Here is an 18,332-nt window from a genome sequence, read left to right on the forward strand (position 1 = left end):
ATACGAACTTATTCAATTGAGGCCGCACAGCCGCTTTGTGTCGTATGTGTTTTGCTGTTTTGCCGTTTGAAGCACCTCATTAATGAGCATTTAAGTAACCTCTAAATAGCCGCATTATGCTACTAATTTAAAGGCAAATGAGTTTTTGGCTCGCTCACACGTGAGTGCGCCTCTTTGAGCCCATTGAATTGAAGAAGAAATTCCGAAAGCGAAGAATCAATTGTCATGGCAATGCCTACTCGTACAAGTGTGTGAATGCTAATGGCTTTGAAGTGAGATATTTCGCACAATTTCAAATTGGTACTTTTCGAGCGCAATATGTCTATGAATCGGTGAACAAACATTCATATATATTTCATGAATATAAAACATACTTACATACGTCTCTGGTAGAGTATACTATACAACTTAAGGTGCAGCGCAGTCAGTGTTGGTTATATGCTGAGTATTTTGTTTTTTTCCCACATTTCCTTTTTTGCTAGCGCTTTAAAAACCAGCACCTTTCAAGCATTTGCAGGCTACTCTGAAATTAAACGTTCATTAGCTGTTAATATGTTTATTTTTATCAAACCATTTCAATTCAATCCAATCCAGTTTAGATCAAATAAAAATTTAAATCTCTTGTAACAAATATCGAGTTACACCCTTCCGGTAGTCGCGTCTACAATATCATTTTCATTAAACCATAATTCACTCATCCACAATCGCTAATTGTTGTTGTGATACCGAGATAAGCATATTATTACCGCCATACGGTTTTATAATGAACCCATAATCCAACAACGATTTCCTACTATAAATGTGGCATAATTTGCATATGAATAGAAGGCTTAAGAGATGAGCATCGAAATGTCAAAGGATAAAAAACAGCAGCTCTAACCAAAATTACTCGCATATTTTTTTGTTTAGGAGTTCATAGGACTATTATGTGAAATATAGTAGTATACTATAACAGTAAATTATTTGTAACTATGTGTTAGTATGTCAAGTATCATGAAGTAAGGCCTCTGACGGAATAAAAAAAATATTCAGTTATCATTCAGCGGTAGCGATTCCCATTCACTGTAATGTGCCGGTCTTAATCATAACGGAAGAAGTACGGCCCAATAACACCGTCGGCCTATAAATCGGGATGAGATGGTCACTCATTGAGTAGGTGTGGATTGCTGCCTGACCAATAACGCATATTTTGCTTTTTGACGAAGCCATTCAGCCAGAAATGAACCTCATCGCTGAAGATGATTTTTCGAAGAAAATCCGGATCATTTTCAAGTTGTTTTTCACCCCATTCACAAACATACGACAATTCTCGTGGTCAAACGGCTTCATTTTTTGCCTCAATTTGATCTTGTAAGGATGTAACCCAAGATCTTTTCGCAAAATTCGCTACAACGACGTCACAGAGATGGCCAACGCTTGAGAACGACGCTACGGTCACTTCTTTCTCAATTGGATTTCCAAATTTACAACTCAGAGTAGCTCTAAAATCTAAGTCAAATGGTGATCGAAGTAGAGGTACTTTTTTCACTCGTTTCTTTTGACAGATGACGCCTGAGTCGTGTCGGTGAAGAAAATATAGCAGCCGTAGCTGAGAGTGTTCACAAAGACGGTGGAGAGCCGAGCCGCTTGAGCTTCCCAAGCGGCATCGCTTGGCTCTAGAGGCTCTTGAAAAGTTTCCAGAAGATAAGGCGTTTTCTAGCATAACTTTGTTCAGCGTTGAGACCCATTTCTAGTTCAATGGATATATAAACAAGCAAAACTGGCGCATATGGGATGAAGAACAACATGAAGGAATGCAAGAGCTGCCGTTTCATCCAGAAAAACAACGGTTTGGTGTGGTTTCAGGACCGGTAGAATCATCGGTCCATATTTGTTCGCAAATGAAATGTGAAAACGTAACCGTCAATGTCGACCGATTTCATATTTTGGGTCGGTTGATTGACCACCAAGATCGTGTGATACTTTTTTCTGTGAGGATATGTAAAGTCTAAAGTCCATGCGGACAATCCCGCTTCGATTCAGGCCTAGGAGCAAAACATCACGCGTGTCATTCACCAATTACAAAAATGAAGTTTCTGTGTTTTTTCTTTGAAAAAAGAAAGGAATTTCGAAATATATCACCCTTTAGAATACTTAAAATATCATATAATACGTTTCTTAAAGTACTTGCTTTCCAATTTTCTGAAAATATTCTCAAATATATTTACCCTCGAAACATGCGAAAAATCGATCCTATTTAATTCCTAGCGGAAAATTTGGATTTTTTTCTGGTGTACAAACACAAAAACTTCTCACAATCCGTTTGGAATGTTTAAAAATTGTATGAATAAGGCATTGAGCCACTAAGCTAATCTACATATCTTACCATTTTATATTCGAATCATGTTGAGGGAGATATAAAAATTGAAGAGTGAGAGTTTGGTGAAAATATTTTGTGACATCGATAAAGTCAAAGTGTTATACAAAAACTTTGTAGATTTCCTCTAAATGTAAGATCTAAAGCATGTATATACAACAAGTTAGTAAATAGCAAGGCAAAATATAATTCGAAGGGCAATATCAAATTATCACTATTGGAATTAAAGACAATATTTCGTTATGAATTGAGTTTATAAGTAGTTTTTCGCACACACAAACCGTGAATTCTAACAGCTGTTTGAAATGCACTTAACGGCATTAAGTAAATCATTTTGCCGTTATTTATTTTTGTTTGCAATTAACTATGATACAGGCATGTTGGCGTTTACTTGAAAATTCGGGGTCATAATTCTTCATAGTTTCGGAAGTAAACAAGCATGCAAAGTAGCTATCAAGCTCAATGGCACACTGAGCATATCGCACCTGGCTGTCATGTCACTTAGTCATACAAATACCAATATGTATATGTGTAGACCTCGCATGCGTCTCGACACAACCTTCAACCCTATTTTGGTGGACGGGAATATTTATAGCGGTACGTAATAAATACTCCTTCATTCACATACGATGTGTATGTATACATATAAATTAGTGTGTATGTGTGTGTTTGCTTACTCGCATTTGATTTTAATTTAATTTCCGTAACTTTGTCTCAATTTGTTTGCATTTAAATACTGTCATTTCGGGGCGGAAACATCCACACGCAAGCAACGACTCCACACACACATACTCACATAATAGTATAGTAAAGTAGTTATGTGGACAGACTAGTTCCCAAGGATATGTTTTCTGTATAAATATTTACACACAGAAGCACACATGCACACACACATGCTCACGCAAGGCCTACGGTTGGCGATAGTTCGCTCTGGTCGCGTATCACTTCAACACCTTGCAACTCGCACCGCGACCGTCCCGAGTCCCTTTTCCTAGCTGCCAGCGCTGAGCTGGTGCGCTGTGCTGTTGTAGTTGTGGCATCGCGTGCTTTGTTGCTTCACTTGCTGTTGCACTATCAAGTTTATTGATTTAATTACCACGCTCGCACATACGCCGCCTGACAGGTGTTGCAAGACTTATGTTGCTAATGTAAATTAATTGCTTTTATTGCCAGTTACCATTGTCGCCAGTTTTACTGCAAGCATTCCGCCGTCTATGTGGTTGTTATGTCACGTCGCTAAGGCTAAGATTTTTTTTATTTTTATATTTCGCAGTGGTTTTTTGGAAATTTGTATATTATTTATTTTTTCATAACTAGATAATAATATTAGCCAACTGAGAAGAAGATATAATAATGTATGTAATTTATTAGTTCTATCTGATTTGTGAGATTCTCCTATCTCTTATATAGAAATAAAGAGTTCTCCCTCACTGCAGGAAACAAAATCAGGCCTAATGTTTGATAAACCTTAAGAAATATGGAGCATTTAGTGATCGGTACAGCTACACAAGATCAGCGCGAAGCAAATGTATCCTAAGATAGTCAAGTTCTGTCGTAAATTTGGAAGAGAGCTGCTTCAGTCGACGGTGATCACTGTAGACGAATGATAAACGACTATTCGCCGCCCCGAGCAAGGCCTAAACGTTAGTAAATCTTTTGGAGGGTCCCGAAAAATAGACGTCTGTAATCCATTAATGATTCCTATACTTTAGACAACTTACGGGGATCCGAGTCTCGTAATAACGATAAACACCATCGCCAAGGTCTCAGAAAACTCAATTGAGAAGATTCGAAAAGCAGAAAACACTGTTTCATGAATCAAAAAGTGTTCCAAGCTAGAATCTCGAGTAAATCTGAACCATTTTCAAATTCAAATCTGTTGTTGTTGTTTTGGTTGTACCGACAGTCCTTCGCCGGATAAAAATCCGAGTCCGTTCCGGTTACGTAGACCCGACTGTCGTGTGAACGGGAATTCAATACTCACACATAGAAGTCTCTATCGAGATACACACAATTAACTCCTCCTTCAGACTGCCCCTGCAGTGTCATTCAAGCGGTGCTAGCTGTAATCAAGGTGGCAATTGATGAACGAGTACTGCTACGAAATGCAGCTTAGTTCAGAGAGGTGTATATTCACTCCGATCACAGAGCTGCAATAATGACCTTGAACTCGCTGACAGTGCGTCCAATACTAGTCAATCAGTGTTTGACCCCTTTATCAGTGACAACTTCCTTATTCGACTTGGTTGGAACTGCAAATCTGAGCTTGATAGTGGGGCTGTCCTCTTTGGCTCTAGTGTTGAATTTTTGGACCTCCCGTGAGCTTAGCAAGCGCTGGTCAACAACCAAAACGTGTATGGCTGCGAGATCTTTTTGACCCAAAATGGAATGTAAGAGGTCCTTTAAACTACTTGCTCTTAACAAGGTTCATCTTGCCGCCATAGTAGGTATTCTGACTGGGCATGTGTCAAATATGCTCACACTATACCAAACTATAGAATTTTGGAATCACCAAGGATCAGCGGCCACAGCTGTCCAAAAGGTGTTATTGGAGTTTTATTAAGTTCGATTATTATTGAAATCGCATATCTCATCTGATCAATTAAGAAAGAAGAAAGATGATAATATATATGGAAGTGAAGTATGGGGAAAACACTGGGAAACTAACCGTGCGATTCTGTACTGTGATAATGTCTCAAGTCTCTAAATTTGAGATTTTGAGTTAGAGACAATTTTTGAGACTTGAGACGATTTTGCTATTCTGTAAGTGACAGTCACAAAATCTATTACATTTCATTATTCAGAGATGTTTTTAAACTTGAATGAAAATAAATATGTCGATAACAAATATTAAATTTTCTATAACTTAGTCAAAAAACATAATTATCAATAAAAGTAAAAATATATGTTGGCTTTGTTTCATAATATTTACGAAATTTATGTTAAATTGATTTATTTTTAACCTTTTCGTGTTTGAGTTGCTTACAAAATAGAAAATAACTACAATCGATTTATATCTGTGATGATCTCTATTCAGTATATTCAAAATGGCAGACAAGAGTTCTTTTTGGTTTTGTGACCTGCTAATTACCAGGTCTCAAGTTTTAGTCAATATTTTGAGACTAACGCTAGAGACTGTTTAGTGAATAGTAACTAGTCACAAATTGAGATTTTACCTCAAAATGTCTCAAACAGAGACTAGAGACTGGTTACAGAATCCCGCTATAAATGTCTAAAGAGAATAAAACTAACAAGTCAGAAAATATCTACACACATAAATGTACATCGTATGTAATTATACCTGTCAAAATACAGTTAATCAACTGACATTTGCATTTTTCCATTCTCTCTTCACAGACCTAACTTCCGCTTTTTCCAACCATTTTATTTTTCTCATACCTCTACTTATTTTTTCCTCACTTCATCCATTAGCATTTGAAGGCGCGCACTTTTTCCAAATTTTGTTATTTCTTTTTTCATCAAATTCTCTTCGCATACGTGCTGTCCCCTTCCTCTGCTTCTGCCTTACTCGGCAATTATCTCGCTTGATTTAATAAACTCAATTGGCCTCTTAACCAAAATAAGTGCCTGCTAATCGTTTACTCCTCACTCTTTTGGAGTCAGAACAACAGCAACAACAACAACAATAACGATGTGCGATTACCAACGCCAATGACAATGAAGAGGCAGCGCAGTCGAAAGGACCGAGGCGGACGACGTCGGCGCAACTTTTTGTCTTCTCGCTCGCTTGGCAACATTTGCTTCCGCTCCTTTAACGCTACTCCGCCACTTTGGTGTAACAAAAAAATCTTGTCACCAGATCCATTGTGGAGTCAATAAAAAGGCAACAAAATGTGTACGAACACCAAAAGAGAATCACCAAATGAGCTGGGAATTGAAGAAAATCGGCGAAAAATGACAATTGCAAATTGCTGCGACACTCACTTGCCGCTTGCAAACATCAGCCAATTCGATTTGCTCAAGTGACGGCGCGGAGTGGTGGCATTGATGGTGGCGGTTGCGCGCCTCATTGTCATCGGCCGGAAAGCGGAAGCGCAAAGAAAATTGCAAAGTTTGAGCAATGAATTTCATTTCAATTCACTTTATTACATTTATTTCCCCCCGCCTGACGCGCCCGTTTCGTTTATTCCATTCGTTGCGCTTTTAATGTGGCAAATTAATTTCATTTCACTGAATGCCACGAGCCAGAGCGGAGGTGGAGACTGGCGGCCGAAGACGTTGCGAAAAGTTTTGGTTGTGCGGAGAGGCTGAGAGCCTGAGGTTGAGGCAGAGAGATGTGAAAGATGTGACGCTTATGAACGGCAGCGCAATGGTCGAAGATGTCGGAAAGTTGCCACCTTTTATGCGCCGATTAAAATAAATGCGAATTTCCGGCGACCCAAATTGTCCGCTGACAATTGCCAGAGACCGTGCTGTGTTCATTCCTTCTAAATGCTTGCATATACATATTTGTCGAATTTTGTTTTGCTATTCGCTGCTCTACTTTCGTAGTTGATTGTAATTTTATTTGATGAAAGTGGCATTATAGAAAAATCTGTTGATGCAAATGATTGCATAAATTAGGGCCTGCTGTTGGGAAAGGTTTCTCGTGTTCGTACAGGATGTTTGCGGAAATAATTACTGAATTTTTATGCATTTCAAAATTTCACATTTTCCCTAGTTTCTCCAATTTTGAATCTCTTCAAGCCGGAAGCCAAATTAATAACACAAAATAGATAATATAAATAATTGGTTAGATCAGGTTAGGTCGCAGGGTTTTTTCTCGCAGCAGAGGTAGCGTGGGATCTAACTTGGACAGTTGTGTGCGCAGGACTTTTATGATACTCAAAACTGCCACATCTGGATCACCAGACCCATATAGATCAGCGAAGCGTTAAATGGTTGATATCAATACCAAACAATTCACTAGATTACAAAACAATGAGAGCCAAGTTTTGAGAACCTTTCGAGAACTTCTTCTACAGTGACTTCAATGTTATGATGCGTGTGCAGCAACGCCAGGCCGATGAATCTATCTTGAAGCATGATCGTCCTCAGCCACGTTTTCGTGAGGCGAAATGTCGAAAAAGGAAGGAAGGAAGGAAGTGTACAAAATATGCGAAGAAAACTTTCAATTATGTGGTATAGGTCTTCATCGCAGGTCTTCAACGCTTTCAATACAGTAGTCGGTTACTTGTTGCCTTTTTACTTTTACTTCTGCCCCAATTGCACTGCCAGTGATCAAGTTCACATTTCATTATCCAAAGGGCCTTTGAACCTATCTATCAAGCAGTCAATAGAACTTTCCATTTCTTTGGTTTTCAAAGCACACACTTTTTCGGGAAACAGCAAACTTAGTTGAAATCCATCCAATACTTCTCTAGAAAAGCGCGTCTTCAAATCTTCGCCGATTGTATCCAACTGAGGAATGTACACTGAGTCCCTATAGTATTCCTCGCAAGTTCTCACGCAAAAATTTTTCTCAACTTTTTGTCTTCGTTCTCGAAACGTCACAAGCAGCGTATCTATCGTATTTGATACCTTTGCCAGATCGATCGATTCATTCTGACGAATCACATTGAGTGAGTGAGTTAGAGATACAATATCACATTGGCAATAAATCCCAATAATAAATGGAAATTTACACACGGTTGTGATGAGTGTCGTTGCTTTTCCCGCTGCTTCCTTATTTTTCCAGTTACTAATTTTTCTAAGTCGTAAAACTGGGAGGATAAGCCGCGGAGAATATATCAGTCGGCCTTATCGCAGATGGAATAGAATACAGCTTCTATTTTAAGTACTCTATCAAGCTGGGTCTTTCATCAAACTTGGTACACATGTTTTTTTGCAGAAAAGTAAGGCAGAGTTCGTACACAGACGTAATCGGACCATTGCCATTCCAGTTGTCGAAGTAAAATTTGAACGACCTCATGATCAAAAATTTTCCAAATCGAACCAATGAAATGAACAAAATGTGGACTCCAGTATCTATAGTTGACATCTGACCGAAAATATCGGTCAATGTATGGGATATACAATTAAAATGATATTAACTAAAAATGGACTGAATCGGGTCAATACTTCCCTGAGCTGCCATATACCTAATATAAAAATTTTTAAAATGGATAAAATCGGGCGAAAACTTGACCTGGCCTCAATATAACTAACATCAGGATTTTCAAACTTCTGCCAGACTTTACTCCATATGATTGATGTTTGTATATATGTGAGGTACTTAATGAAAGCCAGGGAACATTTTTTAGTATGTGACATGTTAATAGTATGTATTATTGGCAAAAATAGTTAAATCGGGTCTATACTACCCCCAACTCCCATATTTTCCCGAAGTAATTTTTCGGACTTTGATTCTTGCAAGTTGAAGGAGTATATATAATATTCAGTTACAGCCGAACTTAGCGCTTTATTACTTGTTTTCTTTCAGTATGTCAGATTTATAAATCTCTTTACAGAAGTCGATAGCCTTCAGTGCAACCTCGCTGGTGCCATTGGGGCAATTATTTTTGAACAAAATTAAAAATAAGAAACCAAATTAAGTATTGACCAATTTGTTCGTTGTTTTTTTGACTTGGCAACAACACCATTATCACGAAATTAAATCTAGCAGAAATACCATTTTCGCAATATTCGTTCATCTAGCGTAAAATCCTCAACACACCACCGTCATTAAGGAGCGACATTGTAAAGTGGTCACCAAAGCCGCTCCACAATGGCATTGCTATTTTTTTAATCACATGTCCAGCTTAATAAACCAGATAAGAATTAAGATTTATTTACAACCAATAAAATGGGAGAACTGGCAAATATGGCAGCGGACCAAGGCGAAGTATCAGATATGCCGCTTGATCTCGATCAGCTGCTGTAAGAACAACAAATGAAGGCAACGCAACGATTTGTGGAGATTTTTCCAAAGGACGCTCACCACACAGCACTTCAATGCCATGCACACCCATTTTTCATTTACAAAAACAACAGCATAAGTTGAGCAAACTGTCGCTTGAGTTGTTAGCGATCGCGAAAGGTAGGCAGCAACACGGATCGGCATCTTTTGATTTTGTTTTGGAAAAGGTGCACACTGTCAAAGTATCAGCTTACACAACAGCGCCGCGGTGCGCCACGTCTCAACAACCCTCCCCTCCCCTCCTATCCACCGGCACACAGCGTTGTCTCAAACGGAAATCGACATTTGTCTCTCTTGCTAGAACAACTTATTGTGTGTATGTGTGTGTGTATCTTAAGTTGTTACTTGTAGGCACTTAAGAATTTGTTGCAATTTTGAGTTCTGCGGTGCATCAACAATTGACGGCGCTGTTTTCCTTGTCTGCTCGACTGGCAATTTGTATCATTTAACAAATAATAATCGGTTTCACTTTCTAATTTTTCTTTAGCTGCCGAGGAAATGTCATTCGATATGCATCTCTCTCTCTAATAGGCAATAAGCACACACAAAACAAGCGGTTTTTAAATTGCTTGTTGGCATTGTTGTTAGTCAGCGTGATTGTATTCTTAAAAGTAGGCTATAATTGCTGAATATATTGGGTTTTCTTTCAAGCAATTGGATAATTTATTTAACAAAGGCAGTATACCTTAAGATTAAAAAGTTTCTAAATATATTTACCAGGGAAATTTTAGGGAATTGTTTTTATTATTAAGAGGGATTGATTGTTTTACTATTATACATTTTTATCACTGTGCAATTGAGTATAAATATTTTAGTAAATTATTAAATGTCCAATTTTGCAATGCAATGTAAACCAGTTCTCATCTTACATCTTTTTAGTTTAGTGACACTTTTACCTTCCTCTGCTCAAATTTATCACTTCGTTTCACACGATCACTAAATTATAGTTACTTATATATGTATTATGTATTCATATACATATATAAGACTTATTTCACTTTTAGAGGAACTTTTGGAAAATCTTGGAAAACACCCCTGAAAAGAAGATCGACACACACCACCTCTTCGTCGATTTTAAAGCTGCTTGTGGCACCGCGATGTCTGAATTTGCTAACACCGGCGTTGTAAACTGACATTGAGCAATACCAAAAGCTCCGTCAGGATCGAGAAGGACCTCTCAGAGCCGTTCGATACCAAAAGAGGTTTAAGACAAGGCAAATTCCTATCGACCGACTTCTTCAATCTACTCTTGGAGAAAATAATTCGAGCAGCAAAGCTAAATAAAGAAGGTATCGTCTTCAATAAGAGTTTACAGCTGCTAGCGTAAGCCGACGATATTGATATCATGGTCCTCAACAACCGCACAGTTAGTTCTGCTTTGTCCAGACTGGATAAGGAAGCGAAGCAAATGGATCTGATAGTGAATGAGGGCAAGTTGAAATATCTCCTGTCAACAAACAAACAGCTACTGGACTCCCACTTCACTGTTGACAGTAATAACTTCGAAGTACGAAAACTCTTGTCAACACGTACTACTTTGGACTGAGTAGGTAATTGAAAAGTAAAGTCGTCTTTCGACGAACAAAGACCAAACACTATAAATCACTCATTATTCCCATTCTGCTGTATGGTGCAGAGGCATGGACGATGACAACATCTGATGAGTCGACGTTTCGAGTTTTCGATAGAAAGATTCTACGGAAGATCGTATCGTATTCAATGGAACTATGAGCTGTATGAGTGGCTACGCTGACTAGGTCAAGTCGTTCGAATGGCTGAAAACGCTCCAGCTCTGAAAGTATTCAACGTCCAGGAAAGCAGAGGAAAAGAAACCTCCACTCCATTGGAAGGACCAGATGGAGAAGAACCTGGCTGCACTTGGTATCTTAAATTGGTGCCAAATTGCGAAAAGAAGAAACGACTGGCGCGCTGTTGCAAACTCGGCTATAACTGTATATGCGGTGTCCTCGCCATTAAAGAATATATATCTATAAAAGAAACTTTCCGATATCAAGTTATAATATTCAAAAGCGAAGAATTTTTTTATGAATCGTCAAAATTCTCTATCTCTAATTTTAAAACTTTTACAGTTAGAACTGCTATATTCTGACGACGTTTGAGCGCTATCAGAAAAACTCGTTCAAGTTAGCAGAAGCTGTAATCCCACGCAAGGTCCAGCATAGCGGTAATGCCCACCTCGAAACACAACAATCCGGCGGCGCCTTTACTATAATAAATGTCTTTCGAAGAAAGCTTCTTAGCAGACCTGTGATTCTGCTGCACTTAAACTTATTTTTAAGTTTATTTTTTAAAAGATTTCTTAATATAGAAGCTGAGCATCAACGTCGTACGTCACCAAACTACCGACCATTGAAGCGTTGCTCTTTCCTTCCACAATAACGGTATTGTTCGCTGCGCATCCTCATTGCGAAACTTATCCTCTTTCATAATGAATGGAATTCAAATGATGAAACAAGTCCGTAATTATTTCGTTGACAACTTTTTGATGAATTAAATAATTTTTTAAGTGAGTTTCCACTTAACGCACCTTCCCCGGCAACTAGGACGCATAGCGCAACGGGAAATGAGCACATTTACAAATACAGATGCAAGTAAATGTTCAACAACTTTGCTTCGCACACACACACAAACATAAAGAAATGCAAGCCAAAGTAATGAGCAAAACGCTGCGAAATGAAATCTGCCGTAAGCACCTTTTGAGCGGATTTAACTTGTTTAATTACCGCAGTATTCAGTGAAAATTTAACCGAGAAATATGGAAAGACGACGGCAAATAAGGCGACAACGTTGATGTGCAGATTCCATATTATTTTGCAATGTAAGACAATCTTCGCTGCCTTGAAACCATGGGCATTTTGTAATGAGTGAAAACAGGGAAATTAAATGGTGATTATTCTTGTACATATATGCATCATAGATTGTGAGATCTTCAAATTTCCAGTTTCCATATTAAACACAAATTTCATTTAATTTGATACATTATTCATTCGTTCCACCCTTTATACTTCGCGAATGTGCTCGTATGCTTGAGTTATGATTCAATTTTAATGCGCTCAAGTGGCCTCATACAGTTCTATTGTTCGTGAGCACACAGGCGTAGGCATATTTGAGAGCGTTCGGAGCTTGCGATTTTAAGATTTGAAGTATACGTCAATGGAAATTTTGATAGAAAATAAGTTTTTATCAAAGGAATTAAACAGAAATATGCACTTTGAAATGGTTTTGTATAAAAAATAACTTATTTGAATAAAATTTTATCGTAGCGTTATCCAGAACCCACAGCAAAATATTTCTTTCCTTATACACTTTAAAACCCTGCCTAATATTGCTTATACAGGGTATTCCAATAAAAGTGAGATTATTTCTTTTCAGAAAATAACGCACTAATTGGTAAGGAAATTCAAATTCTTTCAATTGATGTGAAGTTCTGAATATAACATCATTTAAATGACTTCTAAGTCCTCCTTTACAGGAACGAATGAACCCAATTTTCGAGTACTTTTCCCACTAAAACAAGTCATGTGCCATGAATAGCACGTTCAATATTAACTTCTAAAGTTTGAATAGAGTGTGAATTATTGCTAGAGACCAATGACTTCAAATAACCCCACAAGAAGTAGACCAATGGCGTTCGATAACAACCTCTTGGAGGCTATTCAATGTCACAATTTCTTGAACTTATCGAATCTTCAAACTTTCTCGCAATAATTCAGTTGGAACCAGATGTTGTCAAGATCAACTTCTTCCAATTGCGGTATCGTCGATCTATAATATAATTATCCCCATTGATAGTAACGGTGTCATCAGCTTCATTTATATAGAAGTACGGATCGATGATTTCATCAGACCACAAACCACATCAAACTGTCACATTAGGTAAATATAATGGTTGTTCATGAATAACTTTTAGAATTGGCATTTGTTTATTTACCGCACAACTTTCATATGTAGATGAAAGTGAGCATCATCGGAGTAGATAGTTTTATTAAAAAACTCGGTTTCAAGTTGTTCGAAGGCAAAATCAGCAAATTTACGACGTTTACGGTAGTCCAAGTAGCTTCAGTTTTATACGGATGAAAGCCAAAATCCTCTCTCAAAATCTGGCAGGTTGTAGTTTGATACAGTCTAAATTCTTGAGAACGTCTTGGAATCGACAAAATACGGTCTTCAGCAACACTTGGCAGAACGGCAGCAATATTTTCATTACTTCGAGCGGTTCTTTGTCTTATCGGCAAGTTTGAAGACGTAAAATCCTCGTGAATACTTAGTACTTAAGCTTTACATATGCGAGATTATTGAACAATCTTGACGTCATATTCGTAAAACCGCGTACCGTTAATGCATTTGATGAATATAGAGTTGTCAGCAAAGTTATCAACCATCTGAGTAGAGGTCGCAACTACTCGTCGTCGTTTTTGCAAAACATATAGGTAGTATTGACACGATTCATACCCAAATCAATAACCAAAATGTGTTGAGCCGATTCGTTAGAGACGTCGAGATCCTCTCATGATGATAAGCAAGCACTGTTTCATTAACTTTTTCCATTTTATCGTCATTAACGGAGGTACATGAACTACTCGCATAAGGCAAGGCAAGTTTCCGATATTTCAATGACTTCATGACTTCCCCCGTATGCTTTGTGTTCTGATAAAAAGACTCTCCAAAACACTGTTGGAAACCATTGGAAACAGAAAATGTTATGCAAACTCGCTGTTCCATTTATTGGCAAAATCGCCAGACAAGGTTATCGACTCAAACCTCACATGACTATAGAAAAGGTTAGTATACCAATCTAGATAAGAAATATTTATCGGTTCCATCCACAAACCTATCCTGGTCAAATTTGATGCTAAATCCATCCACCAAGATGGAAATAATAAAATTCTCCAATAAAACTTGCTCTAAGTCTCTAAAGTATTACAAAGACTCGAAAAAAATCCTTTGCTATATTTTAATTGATGATCGAATAATTAAAGAAGATAATTTTAATAGTTATTATTTTGATCAACTAATGTGTGAAATCAATATTAACCCTTGCCAATTATTCCAACTACGCCACTGCTTGCGGAAATGAGCGAAATAGTATAAGCATTGTGACACATGAATGCCGACTGAGGCACTTGACGCGAGTTTCAATGTTGATTACACATTTTAATAATCGAAAATATGGCAAAGAATGCACTAAATAATGAATAAGACCACTTCAAGTGCCGCAAATACACCTTCTGTTACAAAAAACTTGCAGAAAAAGTTCAACAATGCAACGGGCAATGGCAACCCTTCTTATAATGCCGTGCAGCTTTGACAAGAAGGAAGTGAGTGCATTATTGAGTGTGAGCACATTTGAGTCCACTTGATAAACTTCATATATTTGTAGCCCGCAGAGCGCAATCATTTATTACATCACCTCTAATACTCACACACATACACACGTACTTGCAGGCATAAGCGTACTTACACACATATGTACGTGCGGATGAAAGTCCAATACCGAACCACTCACATTTGCACGAACACTCCTGAGCGCTCATTGCAAGAGTTACACTGCTATTCTGTTGCTTTTCGACCGCCTGCAGCGCCTGTGGCAAGACAGCCACTCGAGCACCGATTCCTCAAATAAAAAGCTGAGCTACTTGAACTTATTGAATTTTCGGCATTACCTTCGTGTGTCGGCGCACTCCATTCCGCGCTGCTGCAATGGGCAGATGCACATAGCAATCAGCTTCAGCTCTCGCCACCGCGCACCGATTGCGTACGAGTGTATGTATGTATGAGTGTATGTGTGTGCTTAAACGCTTTGGCAGTTCATGTAGCCAATCGAAATTTTGTATACAATTGTGGCCTTTACAACTTCCGCTCCTTTGCGACCGCTAAAGGATATTTGAATATTGCTGCTCCTTTTGCCAAAACGTCGCCAAGCAAATCCGCAATCCAGACTCGAGCAAGTCGCGCTCACCCACTTGATTATTTGCTTATGGAATTTAATTTTGTCATCTTAGCGAAAATTGCGTTTTCTACAGCAGAATAAATGAAATCAGTCCGATGGAACGTGCACTCACACACACACACATATGTTCGTGTACACCGTCGTGCTATTCAATCGTTGCATTCGGAATGTCATCGAAACGACTCGAGCGACAATTCATATGAACAACAAATACTCTTACGCATACTTATTGACGGCTGCACAAACATAGTATTTCATCGAGTGTTAATATTTGAATTAACTGTAATATGACGTGACTTCAATATTAACACGTGATCACACTTAAGCAATGATTGAGTTAATCTGAGCGCTGCTGTCGGCATGAATAGAAATGCAGCGCTGCGAGTACAAATATTAAATATTACTTTATATTCTTGAAAAAGGAACAATTTTCAATACTTAAGTAGTTCTGCAAGACGCAAGAAAAATCGTTTTTAATTTTTTTAAGGGGTTTCCTCGGGTAAAAAACTGCCTTTTGAACATTTTTTTCACATCAAAAATTGATTATTTTATTAGAATTTTTTCTTGTTACAAACGTACACTATTAACAAAGAAATTGTGAAATTTTTGGAAAGAAATATTTTAAACTCGGCCAATGCGACGCCATTTCCGGTGGCCCCGCGGAAAAAAGATGCGTTGGCAGTATAACTCCTTACAGGATCATCTAAAGTGAAAAATACGTGTTTTAGTTAAAACTTTAACTTAGAACGTGGACGAGGGAAGAAAAAAAACCGAAAATTGGATTTGGCAGACATTTTTACAAAAAAAATTAAAATTTCAGTGAAAATTTCCCAACATTTGTTTTTTTTTTTCAAATAGTTGTAATCAGCCATTCCAGTTTGAAATCGAGGGAAATAACCACCCATATAACTTGTATATTATACCCGAACCTAGCTCTGCCTTACTTGTTCCGTTTTATCTTCATTAATTAGAGGTGCATGAATGACTCACATGAGGCAAGACGAGTTTTCGATGACTTCACTACCGTGATGAAGAAGACTCTGCTTTGTGCAGCATTTTTAATGTTTCCGTAGCCATTTGAAATACAAAATTTTATTAGAAACTGCATTCTTTTTAAAATTTTCCATGGTAAAGATCACCAAACAAACTTTTACCGTCGAGAAAAACATTTATTCAACACACTCTAACTGACATATTGAGGTCATACTTCACATGACCGGAAAAAACGTTGGACCAACGAAAATTGCTTATCAATTCTGCTTCCGTGTAGAGGTTAAATGAACCACTTTGGACAAAATTTGATGAGATGGTAACTCTCTACACTAAAAGGAAACGCTTTATCAGGTATCTAGAAGATATTTTGGAATCAACTATAGTTATTTTTCTGGTATAAAATGGGTTTCTTCGGGGTACTCTCATCTTTTTAGCCTTAAATTTAAGAAATATTAATCAAATGAAAATGTTGAGGATTTCACTTCTTGGTTGCTTGAAATGTTAGGTAGAAGGATATCTTTCAGATTAGAGTAGTCTGCATTGAGAAATATTTCGTGTAAATCGTAATAGGTATTCGCTAAAATAATGCTTCAAGGTTTCGCTATTATTCTCACATGCTTTACATTCTACTAAAAGCAACATTGAAATGTTCTAGTTCTACCTTCCTAAGCCTCATCAAGTTTCTTGAGTAGAGACCTCAAGGTTAAATGTCTTGTGATAACTCTACTAAAATGCAGGGTTCCAAATTCACAAAAGTGAAAGTCTTTTGTTCTGACCATCATTTACACAAAGTTAGTGATACTCTCTTTGTCTTATTTCAAGATCTAAGCCTTATCTAATACCGCAGGAGATTTGAACAACTGACATTCTTTAACTACTACTGTAAGTTTTTTAATATACTTTACTAACTTAATATTCCGTCACTACACACAAACGCATTTTAAAACTACCCTCCCAATCTCTTTTCGGTTCAATAACCCACCATTCGCCATTTTTATTATTGATTCCTTCAACTAGCTCATATTGAATTAATTTTTCCCAGAATTTCTTAATCCTTTACATAATTACAACGAATAAATATGTTTGTGTGTAAATAGCGATACTTGTAACTTTCATATTTCCTTTTTTTATAACCTTTGCGTATCGTGTATTCTCCAGCTGTGCGCTTGAACCAGAAAGAGTGGCAGCCATCATTATCGACGAATATTTAATAATTCTGCTGTGCAACAATTAAATAAGACAGCATTGTATTTAACGCTGCGTGAGTCCTACATACTGGTTTCCGTCTGCTTTGCGCTCTACTTTTCAACCATCTCTCTTATGTAAGGAAGTTGCAATATTGAATTTTAAACTTCGCTGCGCGTCTCTCGAATATTTTATACCTGGTGAGTTATATTGAACCATAATTTTATAGCGCTTCACTGATTTCTGTAATAAATTGGCTCTCTTTCAATATTTCCGAAGATTAACCGAAGATAAATATATACCTACATATAAGACTATTTATTCGTGTCTTTATACATTTTTTCGCACAAGAAGACAGCAATTTATATAACACAAAACTCTGTAACATCATGTCTTGAAATGAGTTCTTCAGATAATGAGGTTCAAAAAGTTGTGAAATGTCTACTCATAGCAAGTTCCTTGCAAAAAAAGGTCATCGGTAGTAAGAAAATTGTCATATTTTTTCGTGAAAAAAAATCCAATGAAGATATATAGACTTTATTCATGCTTTCAGAAAAATTAAATCAAAAGGAACAAGTGATATCAAACAATGTCATCAATAGTGCAAATTCAGCCCCAAGTTTTATCTGAAAAAGTATGTAAAGGGTGGTCCATTTCGAGTTGGAAAGAACATTATTTATTTTTGGAAGATTATCAAGATTTCAAATCTTGGCTGCAGCTACGTTTCAGATCCGTTGAGTCCAATTTTCGATTACCCGTTCAAGCATTTCAACTGGTAACACGTGCGATGTTTTGCTAAAAGGCCTGAATCGAAGCGAGATTGTCCGCATAGACTTTAGACTTTACATGTTCTCACAAGAAACACACGATCTAGGTGGCCAATTGACCGGCTCAAAACGTGAAATTAT

This window comes from Bactrocera tryoni, chromosome 3 (assembly GCF_016617805.1).
Source record: "Bactrocera tryoni isolate S06 chromosome 3, CSIRO_BtryS06_freeze2, whole genome shotgun sequence".
In the NCBI taxonomy this organism is placed as follows: Eukaryota; Metazoa; Arthropoda; class Insecta; order Diptera; family Tephritidae; genus Bactrocera; species Bactrocera tryoni.